The sequence below is a fragment of the Eretmochelys imbricata genome, chromosome 1 (genome assembly GCF_965152235.1).
Source record: "Eretmochelys imbricata isolate rEreImb1 chromosome 1, rEreImb1.hap1, whole genome shotgun sequence".
NCBI classification, from domain to species: domain Eukaryota; kingdom Metazoa; phylum Chordata; order Testudines; family Cheloniidae; genus Eretmochelys; species Eretmochelys imbricata.
In genome coordinates this window covers 71,628,171-71,653,218 of record NC_135572.1, presented here as the reverse complement: position 1 = coordinate 71,653,218, position 25,048 = coordinate 71,628,171, and positions in this window count along the sequence as shown.

Below are 25,048 nucleotides of genomic sequence, written 5' to 3'. Positions count from 1 at the left end.
GAGAGAGAAAACCCAAAGAAAGGTGTGCATGAGTGGGAAGGATAAGATTTCAATGTGGGAGTATTTTTAAATGCTTCCTATGCAAAAGTTAGGACATATTTTTAAAATATTGCATGGAAAATTCAGTTTTCTTTAGAAGTATTTCTGTGACAAATTTGGAGACTAAATTCAATAATTAAAATGTGAAACAGAGACATGCCAGTCAGCTTGTATGTGCAAATGTCAATTCACCTCTAACTATCCAGTCACCGGAGCCTCCACAATATGTATGGACTAAATTTTCAAAAATGGGTGCCTGAAGATAGGATCCTAAAAACATGTTTTATTTAAAGGCAAAAATATGGATTTAAAAACCTAAATATAGATTTTTAGAAGCCTAACTTGAGGACTCCATCTTTGGAAGCTTTGGAGCATGTACGTACACACACTGGATCACAAAGAAATATGAAATAGTAAATAAAATATCTATTTCACAATTTATCATACACCTTTAACCTTCACATCTGTATTCTGCCCACTCACCCATTTCTTGCGGATTTACTCAAACATTTTAAAATTTCAAAGTGCTTCACAAGGCTCGTTTTTGGCTACATCTACACTTGAAGATGGAGTGTGATTCCCAGCTTGCATAGGATTTATTGTAAGCACTCTGCCAGATATGTTTCCTTAACCTGCAGTTGTGGATTTCTCCCTCCATCACAATAAAACAGGTTGAGTCCTAGGATGGGAAACATAGTACTTAAATGCCAAGTTTAAGATCTGACATCTTCACAGTATTCAAAGCCAGACACAGGAGTCTTATAGTGAGATCCCTCCTTTTTTGATGGCACCCTGGAATGCCAAGTGAAATAGCATCTTAAATTGATGATATTTTTATATACAATAAAGCTATTTTAGGTCATATTCAAAGTTTATGGGTCCCTCTGAGACCTCTACCATTGAACTCCTGGTAAATAGGGTATTTAAAGATTGAAGGATAAAAAAAAAAGACAAAAATTCTAAAAAATTCTAAAGCATGGGGGAGGGTGATCTGTAAAAATGTGTAGCATGTTCAGAATATGATGTTATAGGAACTCACTCATAGTTTCACCACTTGTGAGTAATGCAGTCCGAATGCATGTCAATAAAACCTTTATACAGCATGACACCCTTCTAAGGTCTCTCTGTGTCTTTATAAATTCATGCACACATACAAAAAAGAACATAATAATAAAATAGCTAAAGGGTTTAATAAATCAGGAAGAGAAATATGAAGAACAATATCAGAATATTTTAGGCTAAAACAAACAGTGGAAGAGGCCAGTCAAGAAAAAGAATTCTTACTAAGTGCACAACAGAAAAGACACTAACCGATGCCATCTATTATTGGCCATGTACTTGCTATCTTGGATTACTTCAGGGTCAGTGAGGCAGAAGTGATAAGTAAGATGGGGCAACTCCAAGCCAATAAATCACTGGGGCTCCACAGGATTTATCCAGCTGTGTGAAATGAGACTAGGGAGAAAAAAATCTCAATGGAGAGCAGTAGTCTTGGGAAATTCACTACGTATGAGTTAAATTCTAAAGGTGTGAGAGAAGCTAGGGCTGAACCTAGGTAGCACTGGAGAAATAGCATGATTTAACTTGATTAATTTAAAAAATACAGAGCATGGTCTTAACGTGAGTAACAAATTGAGAGAAATTGCATAGTATAAAACAGAATATCAGTATATCTAAACAGCAATCACTAAGAAATAACTAAGGGCCAAATCTTGCAGTCTTTATTCAATCCCTATTTCTGCTAAACTTATTCTACTCAGAAACTTGCAGGCTGCTAAGCAAAAATACAAAAAGCAGCATAAACTCTTAGAGATTTACTCCATGGTTTCCATTCCCCAGCCAGAAAGACACCATCCAATGGCAGCATGGCTCCTGAAGGAGATGTGTTGCCAGGAGACAGAATGTTCCACAAACCAGCATTGTGGAGCAGTCCACATGACTGAAGGCTCCCACATCTGCAAGGATACCCTCCATTTTCTCCACTGATTTAGCGATTCTTTATGGATTATGGAAACAAGTTCCCAGCATCTTCCAGAAGGTTGGTAACTTCTCTCCCTTAAAGGGAAAAAAAACATTTCAGATACATCAATCCATCAGGTATTTCAACTTAGATTTCCTCTGTCCAATTTTTCTACACAGGGCCCCTGAGTGGGGACTACAGAATTTGGCCCCTGTGAAAGAATATTGAAAAAAGTAGAAGAGTAAATAATCCTCTTCACTTATTTATTTAGGAGCCATTTCTGCCTTCGGTACACATACTGTATAGTACCTTACTTTGTGAATTGTCCAGTTTATTTTAATGAGATAACACTCAGATTAAAGATCTACTCTAAGGATAGCAGAGTTTAGCCTTTAGGGTATACGTTGATAGGACATCATGTATGTGGAGATTTAAGTGAGTTTCTTTTTGGATAAGCCTTCTATAAACCATACAAGTAAAATTATAAAATTGGAGTATGAATAAAGAAAAGTCAACACTGAAAAGTGAGTTGTATCACTAAAAATAAGGCATGTTCAATCCCATAGGAGAAATCCTATTTCTAGAGTAGAACACTGCACAAAATATATATAGAAATGTCTTACATTGTGTCTTTAGGGAAGCTCTAATATTTACCTCCCCTACTATTTACCCAAAAGTTATGTTTGCAACTCAGACAAATAAATGATACCATAAAGATGTCCTCTCCAGAAACAGGAACTTAGGCAAGGGAAAGACTGGTGCAGAAAAAGGAAACTTTGCTCCTTTCCACCCGAGAAATACTAATAAGTTTTTTCTATCATTTCACTTCATTTTAAGAAAGAATTACCAATCAAATTTCATCAAAACCAAAGGTACATCTCTTGGCACATCTGAGGGCTTTGCTTTTTTTTTTTTAAAGAGAGTTTTGTGTTTTGTGAATCTCTCCATGGGAATTCTAATTTCTATTTAAATTAGATGGCCCAATTCAGGTTCCCTTCTGGTCCTTGGATTGGCTATCATAAAATCAATGCCTGCCCACTATGTGCCAAGGACAATAAGACCGATTGAAAGCTGGGAATTTATTCTACTCTGAATTCATTTAATATTTCATAAAGAGAACTGATATAGTATTAACCTGTTACAGAAGATTCAGTAATACAATATATACAATAAAAATAATGACTTGAGAGTCTGAAGAAAATTGCTCGATAGTCTTTACCTCTTATCACTGGTAATTCATCATTACTTATCTTTTCTGTTCCAAACATTCAAGGTACCCTTAATCTGTTTTTTTCTTGTCACAGTATAAACTAGTCCTGTTTAAAATTGTAAAGGTGTTATAACAATTATATGCCACAAAAAACTTAAAATGATATAAGATATAGGTTTTCCCTATTTTTTTTTTTAAATTTGCAGTTCCAGCCCCCAGTATATAATCACCATACTCAGAAGAGGAAAAGCTTCTTTCTAGGGTTTCTCTTGCTAAACTGAAATTATCAAAGAAAGTATTAAACATACAAGATGGACAAGGGGCCAAATTCTGCTCTCATTTACATAGGTGGAGCTTCTGCTCTCATTTACATAGCTTAATTGCTTGGATGTCTCACAACTAATAGCCTGTGCTTGCCATTTTAAAAAGCAGAAAAGCCCTTGAAATCTCCTTATTTTTCTCACATGTATAGCTCAGCTCATTCCAGATCCCCTGTCTGTCATTATTTAACCTACAAACTGAGGCAAGGGGAATCCAAGGAGCTCTCTACTTTCCACTGATAAATATAAACAGTATTAGTAGTTAGTCAACATAGTGGTTAAGCCTTTTAAGTAAACTTTGTAGATACTTGAGGAAAGATAAGGATTCCCACTCTCTATAAATAAACAGCAAGGAACACAGTTATATGTACATGTGTTTTATTCTGCATATGTTTCAAATTTTCATCTCTTGGTTCTCAAACAGATTGGCCCACTGTTCAACCACAGGCAATAAAATAATTGGCACAACAGAGTTTGAGCCATTAAACTCTGAGACTACAAACATAAAGCATAAAGCCAAGTCCAAGCACAAGAAGTACACAGTGTCTTGTTTCCTAGACTCAGTTCTTGCTCAAGTTTAGCAATCCAGCTATTCCCCAAAACTTCTCAGAGGTGCCAGAGTTCTTCACGAAAGGTTAACCAGTTCAGCTGAGCCCAGCCCCACATTCCCACAGAAGTCATGAGAGTGGGGACATGTACCAGCTGCAGCTCTCCTGTTTTGCCCATCCAAGCTTGAATCTTATCCCTGACAAATCCTTTATGTTAAATATTTTGGGTGAGATTTTTCAGAAGACTCAGTACCCAACAGCTCCCACTCAGGTAGCTAGTTGAGAGCTACTGGTGCTGAGCTATTTTGAAAAACTGCTGCCATTCTGTATTAAGAGCTATAATTAGAAATATGAGCATATGGCATTCAAAACACTTGAGATGAAATCCTGGCCTTCTTGAATGTAAAAAAAAACACCTCCCATTTTCACTCAAGTTGTCCATGATTTCCTCTTGGTATTGCTTTACTCTTGGAAGCATCAGGTACAGGGCATTAATAGCAGCAGATTATGGGACTAGATGGATGATCCTCTGTGGAGTTTTCTGTGTTGTTATGCGTTCTTTGGTGCTGCTAAATCTTGTACGTAGTGCTGTATCAACATTTGCTTTCAAGATGTCAAAATAAGTTGTTTTATCAACATTTTATTTCATGTTATAGATAAAGTGGGTGACTAATGATTCACCTCTGATAAATTTCACCTGTCTGTTTAAAACTTGTCCCATAAACAGATCAGAGTTTCCTCAAGTGTATTCAATTCATAGAAAAAGTTCTGCAAATAGTTCTGACTCTGACGGTTGTCTCTGAGCAGTTCATTGTTAAGATTTGATATTTTGGCTGGCCTATTAGGTTATGATAATCCTCTAAAGCAGCATTTCTCAAACTGGGGTCCATAAGGGTAGTCCAGGGAGTCCATGGGCCCCACTGATCAACTCTTCCTCTCCCCTCCCAGTGCCTCCTGCGTGCCAGGAAATAGCTGTTCAAGAAGTGTGCAGGAGGCACGGGGAGGGAAGGAGGGAGGGAGAAAGAGAGGGGGAAGAGTGGGGAAGAGGAGGGGCAGGGATAGATTGGGGGCAGAAAGAGATGGGGTAGGGGTGCGACCTTGGGGGAAGGGGTGGAGTGGGGGCAGGGTGTGGGGCTGAGCGGGAGGCTTGGGGGTCCTTGAAAAATCTTAAATCAAAATGGGGGTCCTCAGGTTGCTAAAGTTTGAGAACCGTAGCTCTAAGGGATAGCTCACCACTAGTCCTATGCAGCCACATAGGTGAGTATAATATGCCCCATCACAATCTGGTATGGGCTACCGATACTGTGGATTGCAGTGAGAGAGGGGAAGTAGCCTCCATAAAACCACTACATTCTCTATACACACCCACAGTTGGGCAGAAAGGGGTGGGGCAGGGTGGAGACTGATCAGAACCCTGGCTCCATCCATTCAGTGTACCAACCAATTTAAGTACACAAAGCAATGTACCCTGTGCAGGGTATAGGGCTTGTACACTTAACTTCCTCTTTGGAGCACAGGAGGAAACTGGATGTGAGATTATGACTTTCTGAATCACAGTTTGCTTCCTGGGCTGGTCTTGGGACACGAGAACTACATGCCGCTCCCTACTCAGAAAAAGTTGTCAGGTGATGATCTAGCTCCGATTGGATATGCATAGTCCTGAGAACTAAGTTTCTGGTTTCAGTAATTGTCTTTATAAGTTCAAATTTTACTTTCTGAAATAATTTCCTTAAAATTAACTTTTTGGAGATGTTTCTTGCCATTAAACACATTTGCTAGAATATTCACAGAAGAAAAAACAAATGGGATGTAAATTCAAAATAATATTTGTGGAAATATGTTTGGCATATTCATGCTGCTCTACTCATAGGTATGAGTTTTCTTTTGAAACTCAGTATTGAATTATCCTTAATTTAAATGTTTTTTTTCTAGGATTTCCTGTATTCTGGAGTAATTACGTTTTTTAAGATCTTCCCGAATGCTGACATTAAAAAGATATGTGTATTAATCCGTGTGTTAAAGTGCAGTGGAAATATTTCTGAGTCATGCTAGCAGATGGGATCAGTTAGCTTATTCCAGGATATAAAGAGTATGGGAGTCTCCATTTGAGGTAGATTTAGATAAAAAGAAACAGAACACTAATGAATATAATTTTGAAAAATGATTGGCACAAAGCATGCTTACCTTCCCCTGCAACTCTTTGGACTTAGCTACACCTCTGAACTCCCCCCCCCCCTTTTTTTTTTTTAAATCTCTGAGGCAATAAATGATTTTTGCAATCTCTCTTTTCTGTGCATAACTGTACTCCTGCTGGAATTCTGTGCCAAAAAATCAAAAACCCTGTCCCTATGTGTCCCTGTACCCCCTGCCCCATCCCAATGTGTCTCTGTGCCCCTATCCAGCCACCCCCTGTCACTGTGTCCCTGTACCCCCTCCCCCTATCCCCATGTGTCTCTGCACCTCCCTCCCTCCTGTGGCCCTGTTTCTCCACTCCCACTCAGACCCTGTCCTAGTCTGTCCTCACCCATTAACCCTTATGAGCCTCTGTCTGACCCCCACCCCAGAACCCCACGCTGTCTCCCCGTAGTCCCTGTCTCCTGACCTGGTCTGCTGCGAAGAAGGCACTGCAGGCTTTCTCTTCCCTTTTTGGCAGGGAGCTGCTGCTTTGTTCTATCACCGCAGTGCCCTCTGGTGGGTAAAACACAGAACTTCACAAGTTATTTTCTGCTGGGAGATGCTGCTGCTCTTGAGCCACATCGTCCTCTGGTGGGCAAAAGGTGGAATTGCAGCAACATTTCAGTAGAAGTTTTTTTCTGTGCAAAAAATTAAAAATTGTCACGGCTCATTAATTATGCATGCATGCAGTACCTCAGAATTCCCCCAGGAGTAATAACTTCACACCCCCTAGTCCCAAGGAAACTTAGTGACCAAACATTTTTTTTTCTGATTTTATTATCTTAACTTTTTGTTTTACCTTATATTGACAAACTTTGTGGGGATTTTAAATCTTTTTTTCTTTCATGCTCCCTCATCTTATTTTGAAGCCTTTCCAATACTGCTATAAAAAATGTGACCCAAAGATCTTCCTTTTTGCTGATTATCTTTCCCCTAGGGTGACCAGATGTCATTAGGATGACAGTCCTAATTTTGGGGGCTTTTTCTTATATAGGCACCTATTACCCCCCACCTCCTGTCCCGATTTTTTATACTTGCTGTCTGGTCACCCTACTTTCACACACACACACACACACACACACACACACACACACACACACACACACACACACACACTGTCTTCTGTATTGCTACTACTAGTTTTGTCATCACTAAATAGCATTAAAAACATCTGGGCATCCCTTAATTTATCTTTGAAACATTTTTCTTTTCTTTTTTCCATTTTTTGGCTTGCTCTTGTTCCAGAGTGCTGAGGAAAATGGCACTTCAGCCTTGAATAGAGAATTGGAAAAATCCCAAATTCTCCATCTTTATCAGCCTTAGGACAAAAAAATGACTAGCGAGAAAGAGCTTTCTCTCAGATAACTGCAAGGTAATCGCACTTCAAAAGAGAAAATGTCATGCAGCTTGCTGTTTTTATGCATTTTTAATTATTTTACACTGCTTTTAAACATTTTTCAGAATCCTTAACAATATATAAAAGAAAGCAAGCACTGTTACATAGAGTAAAATTTTACAGCTGAGAAAATACTGACTATAATTTCACAAGTGTGTCTAAATATTTAAAAGAAGGTCACTTTACCTCAATATTTTATTAGTTGTAGATTGTTTTTAAAAGTAAGTTCACATTGTCTAATGTCCTTGTATACTACTTTAGCAGATTCCTTCCCCACTCCCTGCCCACACCTCATTATGTTGCCAGGCATATGAAGTTACAGTGAAACTGCCTTATGCATGTAAATCTAGACGTTTGTTTGGAATAGGGAAAAAAAGCTTGTAATGTGTGGAATGAACTTTATCTTGGAGGCTTTCTGGTTTAATTGATGTAATCTAACCTTGCCATTAGTCTAGCTGGAGGCAAGCTATTTCTGCCTGCATTACTTTTGATTATTACTTTTGTGTTGAAACTCAGTACCCTCTTCTCCATATAAATGTGTGACAGAGCTAAAGAACACACTTTGAAAAGTCATTCAACTTCTATCTGCTCTTTTACTTTCAGTGTTAACCCACTCAATTGTACTCATATCCAAGTACAATATATCAAAGTCTGTTGTATCAACAGAAATTTGGAATACCAAACTTTAGATTCTGATTTGAGAGATATTGAAGAAAATTTATATCCCTTCCTTATTTATCTGGAGCCCAGGCTTCATCACTGTAGATATAAATCAATCTTATCCTGTAGCAGCTAGTTTTCAGCTGTGCCTGAACTTATTATTAATTTACTCTGTTCTTCCTTGGTGCAGAGTGAAGGAGACAATCAAGTGATACATCACATAAACAATTAAAAACTATCCTTGTGGCTTTAAGCTATTGAAATGATGAAGAGCCTGTACAAAATGTAACTGTCCTTGAATTAGTTTAATTGTTAAGCATTAGACAGTATGACAAATTTTTGTCCTCCTCAGTCATTTAGAATGGTATCTACAAAGCTCTGTCAGATGTTGATTTATCTTTATTATTGTCTAGCAACTTGGGTTGACACAGGATTGATAAAAAATACAATGATACTACATGGATAACATTAAAAACACTTACATGCCTCATTGTTTTTCCCAATGACAAATGCAACACACTCAGGAATTGTATAACAAATATCATTAATTCAACCTTCCGAATATTATATTATTCTCAAGAAAATATCTACCAATCTTCCTCATTTCAGACATTAATTAAAGATGCTGTTTGACAAATATATTTTCATCTGCTTTTGTATAGATTATTGAAAATCTCTGCTGTAAAATAATTAGAGATCTTAAACTGGTCCAGTAAATGGGAACTTTCATTAAATGTTTCATTTCTTGGGAGCTAGCATATAAAACACACATACACACACACACAATCACAACCCAAAAGAAGACAATTTCTGAAGATTTTGCATGCTACATCTCATTTTAGGATTGAGTTTTTCTGGGAAATTTTTTAAAAGGAAACAAGGAGCCTGGAGCTATGTTGATTTACACTACTGGAGGAGCTGCCTCAAGAAGTTTTAAAGTTATGTTGTTTTGGAACTTTACTTGAATTTTACATTTGGAAAAAATATCTGCCTTGTGTTGGTTCATCTTATCTTTAAAATGGCTTTGTCTGAGAAACTTTACATTAGTTCTATTTTGTTGGCATTGCTGAGAAGCTTATGTTAGTGTTTTAGTTGTGGCAGTGTGAAAGTTACAAATATGTTTAATGAAAACAGGAAACAACTTGAGACACCCTATAATGAAATGTGCGAGGAGGAATTTCACTAGGAACTCCCTTAGACCAGGGTTATAACAAGTAGCAAGTTGAACTATGAGAACTTGGCCTTGAGGGGAAAAGTAAGTTGTGCTTGTCCAACTTAGGTCAGGAAGCAAAGAATAACTGAAAACTTGAGGGATTCAGAATTGCTTACAAGAGATTTTGTAAATTAATTATTTTTTCCCTTGCATGAACCAAGCATATGCAATCTGTTGCTTGCTAAATATGTTTGAACCAAGATGAAGAAAGTCATGGTTTAGACATCTTTTATACTAGCCTGGGAAGGAGGAATGTTCTATACAAAGGTATTTGCGCCACAACAATGCACTACTTTGTTTTCCCTTGTCTCTTCCTTCCCCTTCCTGCTTTCTGTTATCTGCATCTACATGTGTACAGAGTAATGATTAAAATGTAAATTTCCAAGTATTTATAAATAATTTCCACCCAAAGAGTATGTGGGGTGTGTAGAGGGAATGAATAGTGGACAAAGCCTAATACCTGCCTCCAATGTAAAATTTGGGATTTATACTATCTGTGAACCAAATTGACACTCCTTTCATGTCTACTTCCCCATTCTGTATATGCAGGGCTCCTTACATAGGTTCTTCGGTGCTGCACCTATTTAAGAGGTTTTAGGAGTTACATCGACATGATTTTATAAGATGCCAGACTGTTGTGGGAGTGAGACAACATTATTAAAAGGCAAGAAAAAATATAGGAAAGACATTTGATATGATATATATTTTATATATTTTAATATTAACCGCAATCTTTAAGATTTCTAATTAAAAAGTAACAGAACATGATCTTCCTCCCACTAAATAAAATGAAAAAAACTCCCATTGACATCAATGGGAGAAGGCTCAAGTATATGGGCCTGATTCATTGTTGTCATTCAGTCCAAGTCTAATAGAGAAGGAAGGCTCTACGCCAGCTATGATCTATCTCTGCAGCAGCCCCCATGCCTAATTCATTTTTCAACCTGGTGATTCTGCAACCCTGTAATGTCTCATTGCAACAAAGTCACATGTTACAGGAGGCTTGAGGACTGTCCAGGCCAAAACAGCCCCTGCAATTCCTGAATTAAGAAAGGGAAGATTAATTCACTGCACATCCATCCTGATGATGGCAATTGTTCCTTATTCTATTCCAATTTTAAAAGACAGTTTAAAATCATGAGGAGGGAGAGGGGAATTAAGTATTTAAATTATTTATTTAATAATATTAGAGAACACTGTATACTATGAGTTCTTATGCACAGAGATGCATGGTGTGATCCATCTATTCTCTACACGACTCAGGTGAAATATTCCATTATCAACCCTGCTTTTTATATTGCTGTGGAAATAGGTTTTGCAAAGCTAAGTATTTTCTCAGGAAGTAGACTTTGAAGAAATAAACACAAATAATATAAATTAAGCAATGTCTCATTTAATAGGTGGGACATTTGGAAAACTGCATCTGTAAAAATCTGTATAGGAATACCTTTTATGATGTGTCACATCTAGCTATTAGCTCTCTAGTAATATAGAGTAGCAATCAAATCTCATCAGTAGTTATCTATGCTTTCTGTCTGCACAACTAAATTGAAAGCTGGGAATCTGAGAAAAAACAAACAGAGGTATGGCTTTTCATATATCATTCTGGATTTGTGGAATCTACTATGTTTACAGAGCACTCAAGCTTACTGCTTGCTATCATGAGATACTTATGAACAAGTTTCTTGCTATTACATTTACCAGTGCTGGATTTATCTGATGTGTTTGTATTTTTCATGTTTTTAATAAACTGGGTAAAAACCCAATTTAATATAGGGTTTGTCTGTATGTGCTTGGCATAAATGACATTAATGATATCAATTGCCTGTTCAACTTCGAGGCTAGATATGGTTTAAAAACAAGAATACTTTGCCTACCAAGATTCTACCTCATTTCCATAAATGATCCACTTGGAGCTGACCCCAAAGCATGGCAGCATTTGATATGGTCAGGTATTCAAAATGCATTGCCTGCCTTAAAAATCTATATTTAGTTATAGTTATCATATGGTGGTATCTGAGGTATCTCACTTTACCCCTGTATTTAGAATAGCAAATAACAGGGGTCTCTCTGATACTGTGGAATGCGAATGGGTTAAAAATGGATGACTAATAGCCATCATGGTGTTCATCTTATCATATGGGTTGCTGATCTCTGGGTCAGATTCTTGACTGTGACCAAACTAGGCTCAGATACATTGAGAGGGAGCTGGTGGTGACTCCCTAATCCCAAGCAGCTGAGCCATGTCACAACTGCATAAGTTTAGCTCTAATTTATGCCGGTGGAGGACAAGGCATAATGCAGCTGTATTCTGCCATGCCTGTTCCCAATTCAGTCATTCCATCTCCTTACCTCAGACTGGAGAGAGTCATCTGGTGTAGGACTGCTTCCCTGACCCCACTTCCCCTCATACACAAAGACATTTTCTGTTGATTTATCTCTGGCTATACAATGCAACGTTGACTTGTCAGACAAGAGAAGCTGGCCCATCTACTTATGGAGGTAAATACTATAGAGAAAAATCTGTCTAACCCATCTCTGTTCCCTAAATTCTCATGGACGTGTGATATTTTATCTGTTCAAGCGGGAGCAACATTTAAATACAAAATAACATTTTTAAAAGAGATAACAGTATTTCAAAATAATTCTTTTCTTCTGCTGCTGTTTGCTTCATATTGCCTGTGACAATCTTTGCTGAGCAGCTGACATTGAGAAATTTACATACTTTACAACTACTGTCTCACAGAGCTATTTCAAGATCAGCACTGGAAATGAAATTCAAAGTAATCTAGTGCTTAAAACCTGGAATTATTTATCATCCAGGCTCATCAATGTCTTTCAACAGCAGCAGCAAGAACAACAACAAAGACTACAGCCACCTATAATATTGCAAAAAAGCTGTATCATATTTAAATAGTTATCTCTTTTTTATTTTTCCCTCTTCAATCCAGAAGTGTATAATCATTTTGAAAGACAGTGAACTGTCAGATTAGAATCTGATCCCGGGGGAAAGATGTCCATTGCCATGGTCAACATACTTGTCAAGGTACCATTGGTCAAAGGACTTCTTAAAAAAAAATTGCAACAAGTTAAAAATATCACAGTAATCCTGTAAGTAAAGTTACCTTTCTCCCCATCACACCTTGATTTTAAAATAAAACTATTTCTTGTAACTATTTTTTCACTGGTTTATATTAATGTGGCTGTTAAAACTCTTTTTGGCAGAAATACAAGCTGTCAACCCAAGAGCAGATATTTTTAACAGCTTAATAATGGTTTCACCATTTTTAAACTGTGACTATAAATTAGTTAACAGTTTGTTTGGCAAAGACTTGTTAGACAGGCAAATTATTTGATTTAAATAAACTAAAACAACTGCCAAACAATTAATTTATAATATGGTCTAATTGCTTTCAATATTTAAAACAAAATAAATTAATATGCTGAGATAAACTAGGAGAAGAAGCAGTAATTACTTCTACAAAGGAGTTTTAATAAGCATGGCTTTCAGAATGTTGTGGCATGGGTTTATGTTTCACAGAAAAGTGGCAATATAATGCCCAGTTTTTCTCACTACCTTCCTATCTGCTTCTGAATCAATTAAACCAGGAGGTTCTATGGAAACGTATTATAATGTTGGTAACTGATGCATAAGTTTGGACAGGAAGGCTGTCTTTGGCCTAGTTTTCAGTTTCCTTGACATGAGTGAAATGTTGCCTTGGTGACCTTGTTATTAAGTAAACTTGTTTATAACTGCTGTATAGGACAAAGGGGGTGTTTTTTATCACAGGATGTGATTAAATTGAAACACAACAAACACACAAAATTTGCTGCTAAAAGGTAATTAGAGAAAAGGCAAGTAGACAAATTGGGGAGTCCGAAAAACCCTCTATGCAGAGAAAACGATCTGAATGAGCTGGTCAAATATACATGAACAGTGGATAATAAACCAGTTAGAAGAGAGACCTAACGTAACAATAGCAAGGACAGCAAAAGTTATGCCAATTGGAGTTTATGCATGTGCATTGTATGAGTTACAAAAGATAAATAATTTTCATAATATTTAATGGTTATTGGAAGAGAAACTAACTAACAAATATGTAATATGTTGGAGTTTGTAAAGGATAGGCAGAATACCATAAGAAAAATCCATTGTGACCCACCTATGTCTCAGAAGGTAGTTGTTCACTATCTTTTACTGTATGTCTCTAGTTTATTTAATGATAATTGTAATCACAAGGTATGCTTTTGGTTCAAATACAGGTTGGAATTAATAAACCTCAGAGTCCCAAACCCGAGTGTGTGACTTCTCACCCAACAATTCTAACTGGCAAAATTTTCCATGCATCTGTATCCCCCACCCACTTTGACCCCACTCTATCTTTTTCCAGTCCTTATTCTCCTCTCTAGTTTCTTTTGCAGCTGGGCATTACCTTTTGTAACACCCAATAAATCTCTTGTGCCTCATGTTGAGCCACTAACTCCTCTTTAAATCTCACTGTAAAACCTATTATTTTTCCTTTTGATTTTGATTGCTTGTTTTTTGTAAAGCTTTTCCATGTGATCTATTTCAAACAGGTTCTACAAAATTCAGTTCTATTCTATGTATGCAGTGTTGTTGTAGCCATGTCAGTCCCAGGATAGTAGAGAAACAAGGTGGGTGATATATTTTATTGGACCAAGTTCTGCTGGTGAAATAAACAAGCTTTTGAGTTACATAAAGCTCCTCTTCAGGTCTGAGGAAGGTACACAGAGTGTCACAGCTAAATACAAGGTGGAGCAGATTGTTTAGCATAGTAGTTAACACATATTACAAGGGACCATTTGATCAACTTCCTGGGCACACTGGCAGTTTCAACAATGGAATCCTACAGACGACTATATACAATAAACCCATGGATCAACACACATATGTTCATAGACCAAGTTAGCAGCCCAAACACACCAAGAAATCTGTGATCTACAGCCAGGCACTCAGATACCACAGAATATGCTCTGATGAGAAAGTTCGGAATGTCTGCCTTAAAACACTCAAGACTGTCAAACAAGGACACTCCACCAGAGAAGTAGATTGCATCATGGAACGGGTCACCCAAATACTCAGAGATAACCTACTTCAATACAGAAATAAAACTCCCTCCAACCACATGCCCTGATGTCACCTGCCATCCCACAATGGAAATCATATGAGGTATCATCAAATAACTAGAAGCATTACTGAACAAAATATTTCCTTCATCCCCTCTTCTGGCACTCAAACAATGTCCCAACCTCTCCAAACTCACCATCAGAAGCAAGCTCCCCACAGACCCTGATATACCAACTCAGGCTCTGTCAGAACAACAAATGAAAAACCTGCAGAAATATCTCCACTACTATAATGATCAATACCTTCCATACCACCCCTTTCAAGATCCATGGATCCTACACATACCTATCATAAAATGTGGTATACCTCATCCAGTGTACTAAATGCCCCAATAAAAACTATCTGTGGGTGAAACCAAACAATCACTATGCTCTCAAATGAAATCACACAGAAAAATGATAAAAAAACCAAAGACACACTATCGTAGAATCATGGAATTGTAGGACTAGAAGTACAGGATAAGTATTATCTATTCCATCCCTGACAGGTGTTTGCCTAACCTGCTATTAAAAATTTCCAATGATGGAGATTCCACAACCTCCCTAGTCAATTTATTCCAGTACTTAACAACCCTGACAGTTAGGACATTTTTCCTAATGTCCAACCTAAACCGTCCTTGCTGCAATTTAAGCCCACTGCTTCTTGTCCTATCCTCAGAGGTTAAGGAGAACATTTTTTCTCCCTCCTCTTTGTAACAACCTTCTATGTACTTGAAAACTGTTTTAATTGCCCCTCTTAATTTTCTTTTCTCCAGACTAAACAAACTCATTTTTTCATCTTCCATCACAGATCATATTTTCTAGAGCTTTAATATTTGTGTTGCTAGTCTCAAAACTTTCTCCAATTTGTCCACATCTTTCCTGAAACAAGGTGCCAGAACTGTGTACAATACTACAGTTGAGGCCTAATCAGCGCGGAGTAGAATGGAAGAATTACTTCTCATGTCTTGCTTACAACAATCCTGCTAATACATCCCAGAATGATGTTTGGTTTTTTTTGCAGCAGTTTTACACCGTTGTCTCATATTTAACTTGTGATTCACTATGACCCCCAGATTTCTTTCTTCAGTAGTCCATCCTAGGGAGTCATTTCTTAAGTGGAGTACTTTGCATTTGTCCTTATTAAAATTTACTTAATTTTAATTGGTATGTCCTATTTACTTCAGACCATTTATGCAGTTTTTCCAGATCATTTTAAATTTTAATCCTATCCTCCAAAGCACTTGCAATGCCTTGCAGCTTGGTATGGTCTGCAAACTTTACATGTACTCTCTATGCCTTTATCTAAATCAGTGGTTCCCAAACTTGTTCCGCCGCTTGTGTAGGGAAAGCTCCTGGCAGGCTGGGCCGGTTTGTTTACCTGACGCATCCACAGGTTCGGCCGATTGCAGCTTCCACTTTCTGCAGTTCGCTGCTCCAGGCCAATGGGAGCTGCTGGAAGCGGCGCAGGCCGAGGGACATACTGACCTCCACTTCCAGCAGCTCCTATTGGCCTGGAGCAACGAACTGCAGCCACTGGGAGCCATGATCGGCCAAACCTGCAGATGCAGCAGGTAAACAAACCGGCCTGGCCCGCCAGGAGCTTTTCCTGCACAAGCGGTGGAACAAGTTTGGGAAACACTGATTTAAATCATTGGTGAAGATATTGAACAGAACTGGGCCCAGAACTGATCCCTGTGGGACCACAGTCAATATGCCCTTCCAGCTTGACTGTGAATCAATACTCTCTGGGAATGGTTTTCCAACCAGTTATGCACCCACCTAATAATAGCTCCATCTAGGTTGTATATCCCTAGATTGTTTATGAGAAGGTTATGTGAGACAGAATCAAAAGCCTTACTACACTCAAGATATACCACATCTACCACTTTTCCCCCATCCACAAGGCATGGTACCCTGTCAAAGAAATCTGTTAGGTTGGCTTGAAAAGATGTATTCTTGACAAATCCTTGCTGACCATTACTTATCACGTTATTATATTTGAGGTGTTTGTAAATTGATTACTTAATTATTGGCTCCATTATATTTCCAAGACCTGAAGTTAAGCTGACTGGTCTGTAATTCCCCATGTTGTCCTTGTTTCACTTTTTATATATGTGCACTATATTTGCACATATATATTTACCATTCTTGGCTGCTGCTTCCCGCAGCTCCCTTTGGCAAGGAATGAAGAACCACAGCCACCAAGAACTGCGGGCAGCCATGCAAATGTAAACAAACTGTCTGGCAGCCCACCTGCGGCTGACCGTGACAGACCGCCTATGGGCCACAGGTTGCCCACCAGTGGTTTACAGACATCTAAGATACTGATTTGATTCCCCTCCTATGCGCTCTCTTGTCTTTCTCCTATCCCTGCTATAGTGGCCCAAGCTCCCCCAGATTCTGACCCTTCTCCTGGGTCTCCATGTTTTGGATTTACCTGTGGGCTTTTGTCACATGCCCCCCAGCTGCCTTTTACTCCATCTCTTCCTTTGTCCCCTAAAATTAGAGGGATGTTAACAGGCCACTTCACCTTGAATAGTCCCTTGAATTATGTGCTAACTATGTATGGTAAACAATCTGTACCACCCTCTGACACTCTGAGAATGTTTCCCAAACTTGAAGAAGAGCTCTATGTAATCTCAAAAGCTTGCCTCTCTCAGCTACAGAAGTCAGTCCAATAAAAAATATTACCTCACGCACATTGTCTCTTTAATTTTATTCTATAGAAAGAATACAGTAGCAGTACAAGATTTTCAGTATACAGTGGAACCCTCACTGATGTTAGTTAGATTTGGATGCATGGACTACTGACAATATTTGACCATTAAAGTTCATTTACTGCATAGTGGAACTGTTATAAGCTACAGTGAGATTTACTCTGCATTTTTTAATAGTCTTCATGTATATTTTAATGGAAAAGAACCATTAGGATGTGAATAACCTGCATTGTAAAATTATAAAATTACTTTGGTGACAGAAAAGCCTACAGCTTGCTTAGTTCAGTTCAATATATATTTATGATAATGGAGTTATTGCCTAGATTTTCTTTTTTTAAGTTTCTCTTACTCTAGTATATTCCTAGGAAGATGTTCTTTATGGCAAAAATCCAGCCAATCAGATAAAAAATTAGGCATGAATTAAGCATGTTTGAAGAAAAACATAACCCTCATTACACCTTCATTGATTGCTAGGATCAAATTAAACTCATTTTGTTTAGACTCTGATGGTTTTTGATAGCTAGTGTCTTTGTACTCCAGGAATCTGGGCAAGACTAGGAACAAAGCTGCCAAAATACTACAGGAAAATGGTACTTATGATACTTCCTTCCTAGAGAAAGTAGACATATCTTAGCAAAGCCTGTTCTTGCAAGATTCCCAACCTAATTTTGCACATGCAAGAGATTAGGTTATTTCATATAAGTATTGGTTAAGCATCCAAAGTTTTGGATATCCATATTCCAAAACCACAAGAAACTATATAGTTCAGACAAATAATTGATCAGTGCAATAATGAAAGACCTATTTTACTGCTGATGGTGCAACAAAGAAATAACCATAATCAACAATATAATTACACGGTTTGTAATTAGACAAGGTAATGTTAATAGGAGTCTCACTGCTATATGTCTGTACACCAGACTGAAATGAATTAAATATCACATGTGGTTGTTATGATCATGTTTTTTGATGTCTCTAGGAACCTGATAATAGGTTTATTTTGTAAATTCTGATACTGAAGGTTGATACATTCTTGGGTGTTATATCTAAACAAGGGGGCTACTCCCTGAAAAGATTCCAATCCTTAACAAGAAGTGACAACATTTTGTTTTGTCTTATATTTGGCTCCAGAAGTACATATGGTGGGTGTTATATAACTTTTTTCTTTATCCAGAGGCTTTTCATTAAATTCCTGCAATGATTTGAGTACATTTCCATTTCCATAATAAAATTATATGTGCAAGCATTGAACCTTAGCTTTTGGACTTCTGTGCTCAGATTCTCAGCGAATGTAAATAATCTGTCTCCATTGACCTCAATACACAAACTGTAGGCCATATTCTTAGCTGATGTAAACCAGCATAGCTCTGTAGAATACCATGGACCTAGCAAATATTCACTAGTTGAGAAAATGGCCTACAGTTATACACAGAAGACTCTGCACAGGTCTGCATGTTGACAGAATTTTTTGCATTAGAATACCATTCTGTTAAGTTAATAAACACAATATTTTTTCACATGTATCTAGGGGAACTTGAATTCAGACTATGTCTGGCTTCAAATGGCATTTTATATATTAATCTTTAGTTTTAATAACTATTTGCACTTCAATTATTTTATAAAATACTCAAATATACATTGTGTTTTATAAATATTTTTATATCAAATATGATTTAAGCTTTTGTGGAATTGTCTTAAATTGACCAAATACCCACTGTGACAGGGTCGGGCCAGATGGCTACAAGAGAGTAATAGAAGGCAGATATATTAGCCCCAGGTTAAGTAGGTCCCTTTTCCCTGGGTAAGGTAACAGGAAAGGTTCTAGAACAATCAGGAACCTTCTGGAGACAATTAAGATGACAGGCTGATAAGAACACCTGCAGCCAATCAAGAAGCTGCTAGAATCAATTAAGGCAGGTTAATCAGGGCACTGGGTTTAAAAAGGAGCTCACTTCAGTTTGTGGTGCGTATGTAAGGAGCTGGGAGCAAGAGGTGCTAGGAGCTGAGAGTAAGAACGCATACTGTTGGAGGACAGAGGAGTACAAGCATTATCAGACACCAGGAGGAAGGTCCTATGGTGAGGAGAAAGAAGGTGTTGGGAGGAGGCCATGGGGAAGTAGCCCAGGGAGTTGTTGCATTGCACAGCTGTTCCAGGAGGCACTCTAGACAGCTGCATTCCACAGGGCCCTGGGCTGGAACCTGGAGTAGAGGGCAGGCCCGGGTTCCCCCAAACCTCCCAACTCTTGGTCAGACACCGGAGGAGTTGACCTGGACTGTGGGTTCATGAAAATGGCCAAACTGAGGGCTGCTGTGAAGCTCCAAGGCAAGCAAATCCACCAATAAACGCAAGACCCACCAAGGTAGAGGAGGAACTTTGCCACACCACCCACAGCCATATTTATTAAAAGACCTTAAAGGAAAAGACCATTTTTGTTCCCTTGAGTAGTTGCTTAGAGTTACAGACTTCACTGTAATTTGCATTACTTTGCTACTATATGGCCTGATCCAGCAATCCTTGTGCAAAACAGCCTCCCACACTCACTTCAGTAGAGTTTGTGGTGTAAAGAGATGGCAGATTTGAGATGATAATGCTGGGGAAGTGGGGGAGATTTCTAATAGCTAATCTGTAATAAGACATCAGACTTTTATTCTTAGTAAATGCCCTGTAGTATCAAAACACTTCCATAGAGCCCAGTCTACTACCAGTGACTATCATGGAAAAAGATCAAGCTAGTAGTACTGTTTGTACAAAATAAATGCATTTGTTTTTCTGCCTTTGAAATGGCTGTTCTGATTGCCTCATGGTAATTACTTTTGTACCTACTAACTAACTCCTAAATAATTGACAGGGAAAAATAAATGCAGCGTGCAATAAAGAGGCAAGTAAAACCTATGGAGTTAGAGTAATTACTATACATATCTGGGCTATGTAAAATAAATTACCTAATCTTCTTACTTTATGTGGTAATAGTAATTTGTCATTTTAGAGAATGAGAAGATTAGATGCTGAATATGTGCTAAGTTTGAAGGTCAATTGATTTAAATTGAATTACTCACATTGTATCACTCACATCTTTTTAGCTGAAAAACATAATTGTCTACCTTAAAATAATCTTACCTTTAGATGCAGTAAATGTAGATTAGAGAGGGGGAAAGGGTTGGAAACAATCCAATATCACAAGTTCATTTCACTGGAACATAACTGAAATGTTACTGAATCAGTTTATTACACCCCAGCTCCTGGTGGGAGCAGAAATCTAAGTGAAGACCATGGGGCAGATCCTCCTGACAATTTACACCAGCTCAGGGTCTGTCTCTAGACCTCTTAGGCTTCAAAGACTTGAGTATAAGTAAAGATGATTCATACGTTGTTTTTTTTTTTTTTTCTGGATGCTGCCCAGCATGGCTAAGCTAATGCTACCCTTCATCCTTTCAGTCAGCTTGCTTGCCAGCCAGTTCATCTTCCCTGAGTTAAAGTGAGAACAAAACAAAACAAAAATAAAACTAAACTAAACACCTTATGGAGGGAAGGAGAAACCCAGAGCTTGAGAAATCTCATACGCAGAGAGACTTCAAGAACTTCTCATCCTCACTTAAATTTACCAGGCTGACACACAGTATATAGTATATAAACAACTCACAGAAATATAGGAACATCTTATGGAAAAGACTTGTTGGGTCACTTGTTCATACCATTGCCAATACAAGATCATTCACTTCATTATACTCTCAAGTGCATTGTCTAATCTAGATTTAAATGACTCAAATGTCAAACGTTTCTAGCAGTTTCCTTGTGTGACTGTCCAAATGGGCCAGCCTTGTGGATAGAGGGAACCAGAAAGCTATCAACCATGGCTAAAATCAAAGAGATAATGCTTATAAGGGAAATAGTCTGGGCTACAGAGTATGATTTATTTTGTTATGTTACTGTAGCCTCAAGTTTATATTGCCTGCACCTAATTTGGTATGTGCACACATTCACATTCAGAGAAAGGATGACTTCAAATTCCAGTTCAAGAATATCAGAAAGCCTACAAAATGTGTGGATTAATAAAATTTAGATGAGAATCCAAAGCTTTTCAGAGTACTTTCTCCAGCATATATGATACACAGACTGACACACAAATATTATGGAAACAAACATTTCAAAAAATTGAATTACAATAGTGAATTAATGACATTTCATACTGAACATTGCCAATGCTGGTAGATACGTTAGAATCTTCAATCTCTGTTTCATTAAGGAAAATGGCTTAGAAAAGTAGCTGAATGTCTAATGGATTGAGAGTCAGATATCTGTTGAATGATTTGTAACACTTTAGTTTAGAATACTTACTGGATATATGCTTACAAATGCAGTCATAAGTAAGGCTATTTTATGTCACGGCGGTCACGGAAGTCACAGAACCCGTGACTTCCAGAGACCTTGGTGACATTTTCTGCTTCAGCCCCTGGGGCCATGGGACTGGCAGCCAGCGGAGCCCTGTCAGGGTTCCAGCGACAGCCCCCTCAGGGGGCCCTCCTCACGGTTCCAGTGATGGGTGATAATCTCCACGGTGGCGGGGGAAACCTGCGGCAGCAAAAGTCACAGTCAGGTCATGGCTTCCGTGAGTTTTGTTTATTGCCTGTGACCTGTCTGTGACTTTTACTAAATATCACCATGACAAAATCTTAGCCTTAGTCATAAGTTACCTCTGGGTTCTATTAAGATTTTCCTGTTGTACAAAGTATACAGTTATTGATTCAGATTTATGCAGTGTTTTACATTTTAATAGGGCTTTTGCCTCTCTAAGAGCTGCAGGATCTGGTCCTAGTTATGAGTTCAAAATCTGGAATAGACCTGATTTTTTTTTAAGGTTTTATACATTTTATTTTCAAAGACAAATTTTAACTTGGGAGGAAGTGCAACCCTGACACTCGATACAGAAGTGAATATGGCCCAGACATCACCACAGCTCATTTTATTTCATTTCATTAGTGATACAGAGGGACTGCAGATGAGTCTGGGAGCAGAAAAGAACAAAAGGTAAAACAGCCAATATGAGTGTAGGCTGGTTAGTGTTTGGTGTTTTAAATATTTGAGACTAAATCCTCAGCTGCAGTGAATGCAAACTTGGTACAGCCAAAAAAGTAGAAAGAGGGGCGGCTCTAAGCCACCTCTTTTGTTCCTGTGATTCTGATCTGGCTGGTGATCAAAATAATCCTCCGCATAAGCTACTGTCCCCATATAAACTACTGTAAATTATGTTGGCTGCAGTCCACAAGGACTTCTCAAACAACTGAGAATTAGGTGGAATGCCTGGTACTCTATCCTCCTTCCATCTGCCAGTGCCTTGCCCTGACACAATCCCTAAACTGAGTGTGGGGGGGTGAGCAGGAAGTAACTTTATGGACTCTATGCACATCACTCAGAAGCACACCTGAGAATCTGAATATTGATGCCCATTATTTTCTATTGGGGAGGGGAGAACAAAACAAAATGAATTTTCCTAAAAATTAAGTATTCTGAAAACATAAATATGGGGTTTTAGCTGCTATTAAATTATTTAAAAATGGCATCTACCAAAGAAAATTTCTTAATCTTACAAACAAAATATAAACAAGCTTCACAGATGAATATTTTTTTTCAAAAATAAAATAAAATAAGAACAGGGATGGCAGGGGAAAAGGTCACTTGTATGCTGGGGTATATTTAAATTACCCCGTTTGTTACTTTTCTTAGTGCTGCTATATTCACAGTACTGTCGGTTCAGGGTTCTGTTCACAGGGATTTGGGTTTGCTTGTTTTACACTATTAAATATAAGGGGTTTTATTGTTGCTTCTATTAAGTCCACATAAACAGAGAGCATTAAGAAAAAAGTCAAAACACTTCAAACTGGCAATAAACACAAGTCTTCAAGACGAAAGGCTAGATTTTAAAAAGTATTTCGGCATTAGTATGCTCTGTGTTGCAATATCTAATTGATGTAGTAGACTAAACCTCACCTCCAAATGGAATTTAAGCACTTAGGAGACAATCAATGAGATTTAGGTTGCTATGTGCCTAAATCCCCTTTGAAAATGGGTAAGAAGAGGGAGTCAATTTTAATGTAGTAGAGCTCACTTCTTTGCTTCTGTTGCAAAGTAAGATACTATTGCCCTTCAGGATAAAATAAGATGAACTCACAAAGGATGACAGAGAAAAAACTAGCAAAAGGAAATAAAATGCAATATCTCTGTGTTGATATTTGTAGTTCATTTGTTGAAAGAGCGTGGGCACAGTGCAAGGCTCACAACATCTAGGTTAGCAACTTGTGGCTGGTTAAGACACAATCTCCATAATCAGGAGGCAAAAAGAAATAGGAAAGAGGTAAAGAAATAAGGTGGTCTGCAACTTGCCAAGGGGAACATAATATGTGGAATCATATGTTCTCATTGCACAAGTTGGTCAGCACACAGCTATGGTGTCACATTCTGCAGTGCAATCCAGTCCGGGGAGGGGCTGTGCCCCTGCCTGGTCTATAACCCTGGGTGCCATAAATTGATTTGCTGCTTTAGCTCCATTGTCTGGATCCTCCCAGCCAGTATACAAGCATGCACTGAGGATCTTTGTGATAAGCATCCCTGGACCAGGAACTCTGACTCCAGCATCCTGCTTATTATCCCAGCCATAATCTGGTACCCACCAGCTTTATGGTTATACCTGGCAAGATGACTCCCTCATTCCCAGTCCCGATTTTTTTCCAAAACTGTGTGCTCTGCAATGTCTTGGCCATTAAGAGGTTTGTTTGTCTCTTTAGAGGAGCAAACTCTACAGATTATCACTTTTAATTCAAGCAGAACACTGGTTGCTTTATATTAAACGTAAAACATATGTATTTACAAAAGGCGATAGAAATGGTTACAAGCAAATAAGAGTGACAAACTCTTTCTAGAGACTAAGATTTAAGAAAATTACAGTCCTGCTTCAAGGTAAGATTCTTTCTGCATTACCCTTCAGCAAGATAGCTGACCGCCCCTTTGGTTAGGATCTACCACAAAGTTTAAAGTGCTTGGTGGTTTTTTTGTCTTCTTAGGTGAATGATCACTTGGGGTTCCTTACCCCTCTCTTTTTATGGTCCAGTGAACCTTTGAAATAGATTCTTCTGAAGGTTACCCTTCAAGAGTGGCCACTTCATGTGTAATTATCAACTGATTCTGATTACACCTGGCAGGAGAAGGCAGCTTGTCCTTTGGCTGAGAGAAATGCGGATCTTTCAGTGAATCATTCATCTGGTAGTATGCAGTTTCTTCATTAAAGATCTTGGGAGAAACCCATTTACCTACTCCCCAAACTTCAGTGGCAAACACATTTTAGATACACCTCACCTTCATATTTCTTGGGGTTATGGGTGTTTTCCATACACCCACCATACAAGAATATTAATGATTTGTGTGTTATTAGTTTTCCAGTGATAAGTTGCATGACACATATAGATATAGCTTGTGATGTTAATGAATTAGGGCACATTCAACTTGTCAGGACAGCTGAAATTAACTATCAGATCCCAGTGAGTCCTTTGCCCTCTTGGTCTGGGATGCAGTTAGGCTCACACCTGTGGATAGAGATGTTGTCCCCATACCACTTAATAATGGCCTTGTGGAGAGAGAGAGAAGGCTGGTTACAATGACCTTGGCCCTGAATGCTGAGATCCATGCTC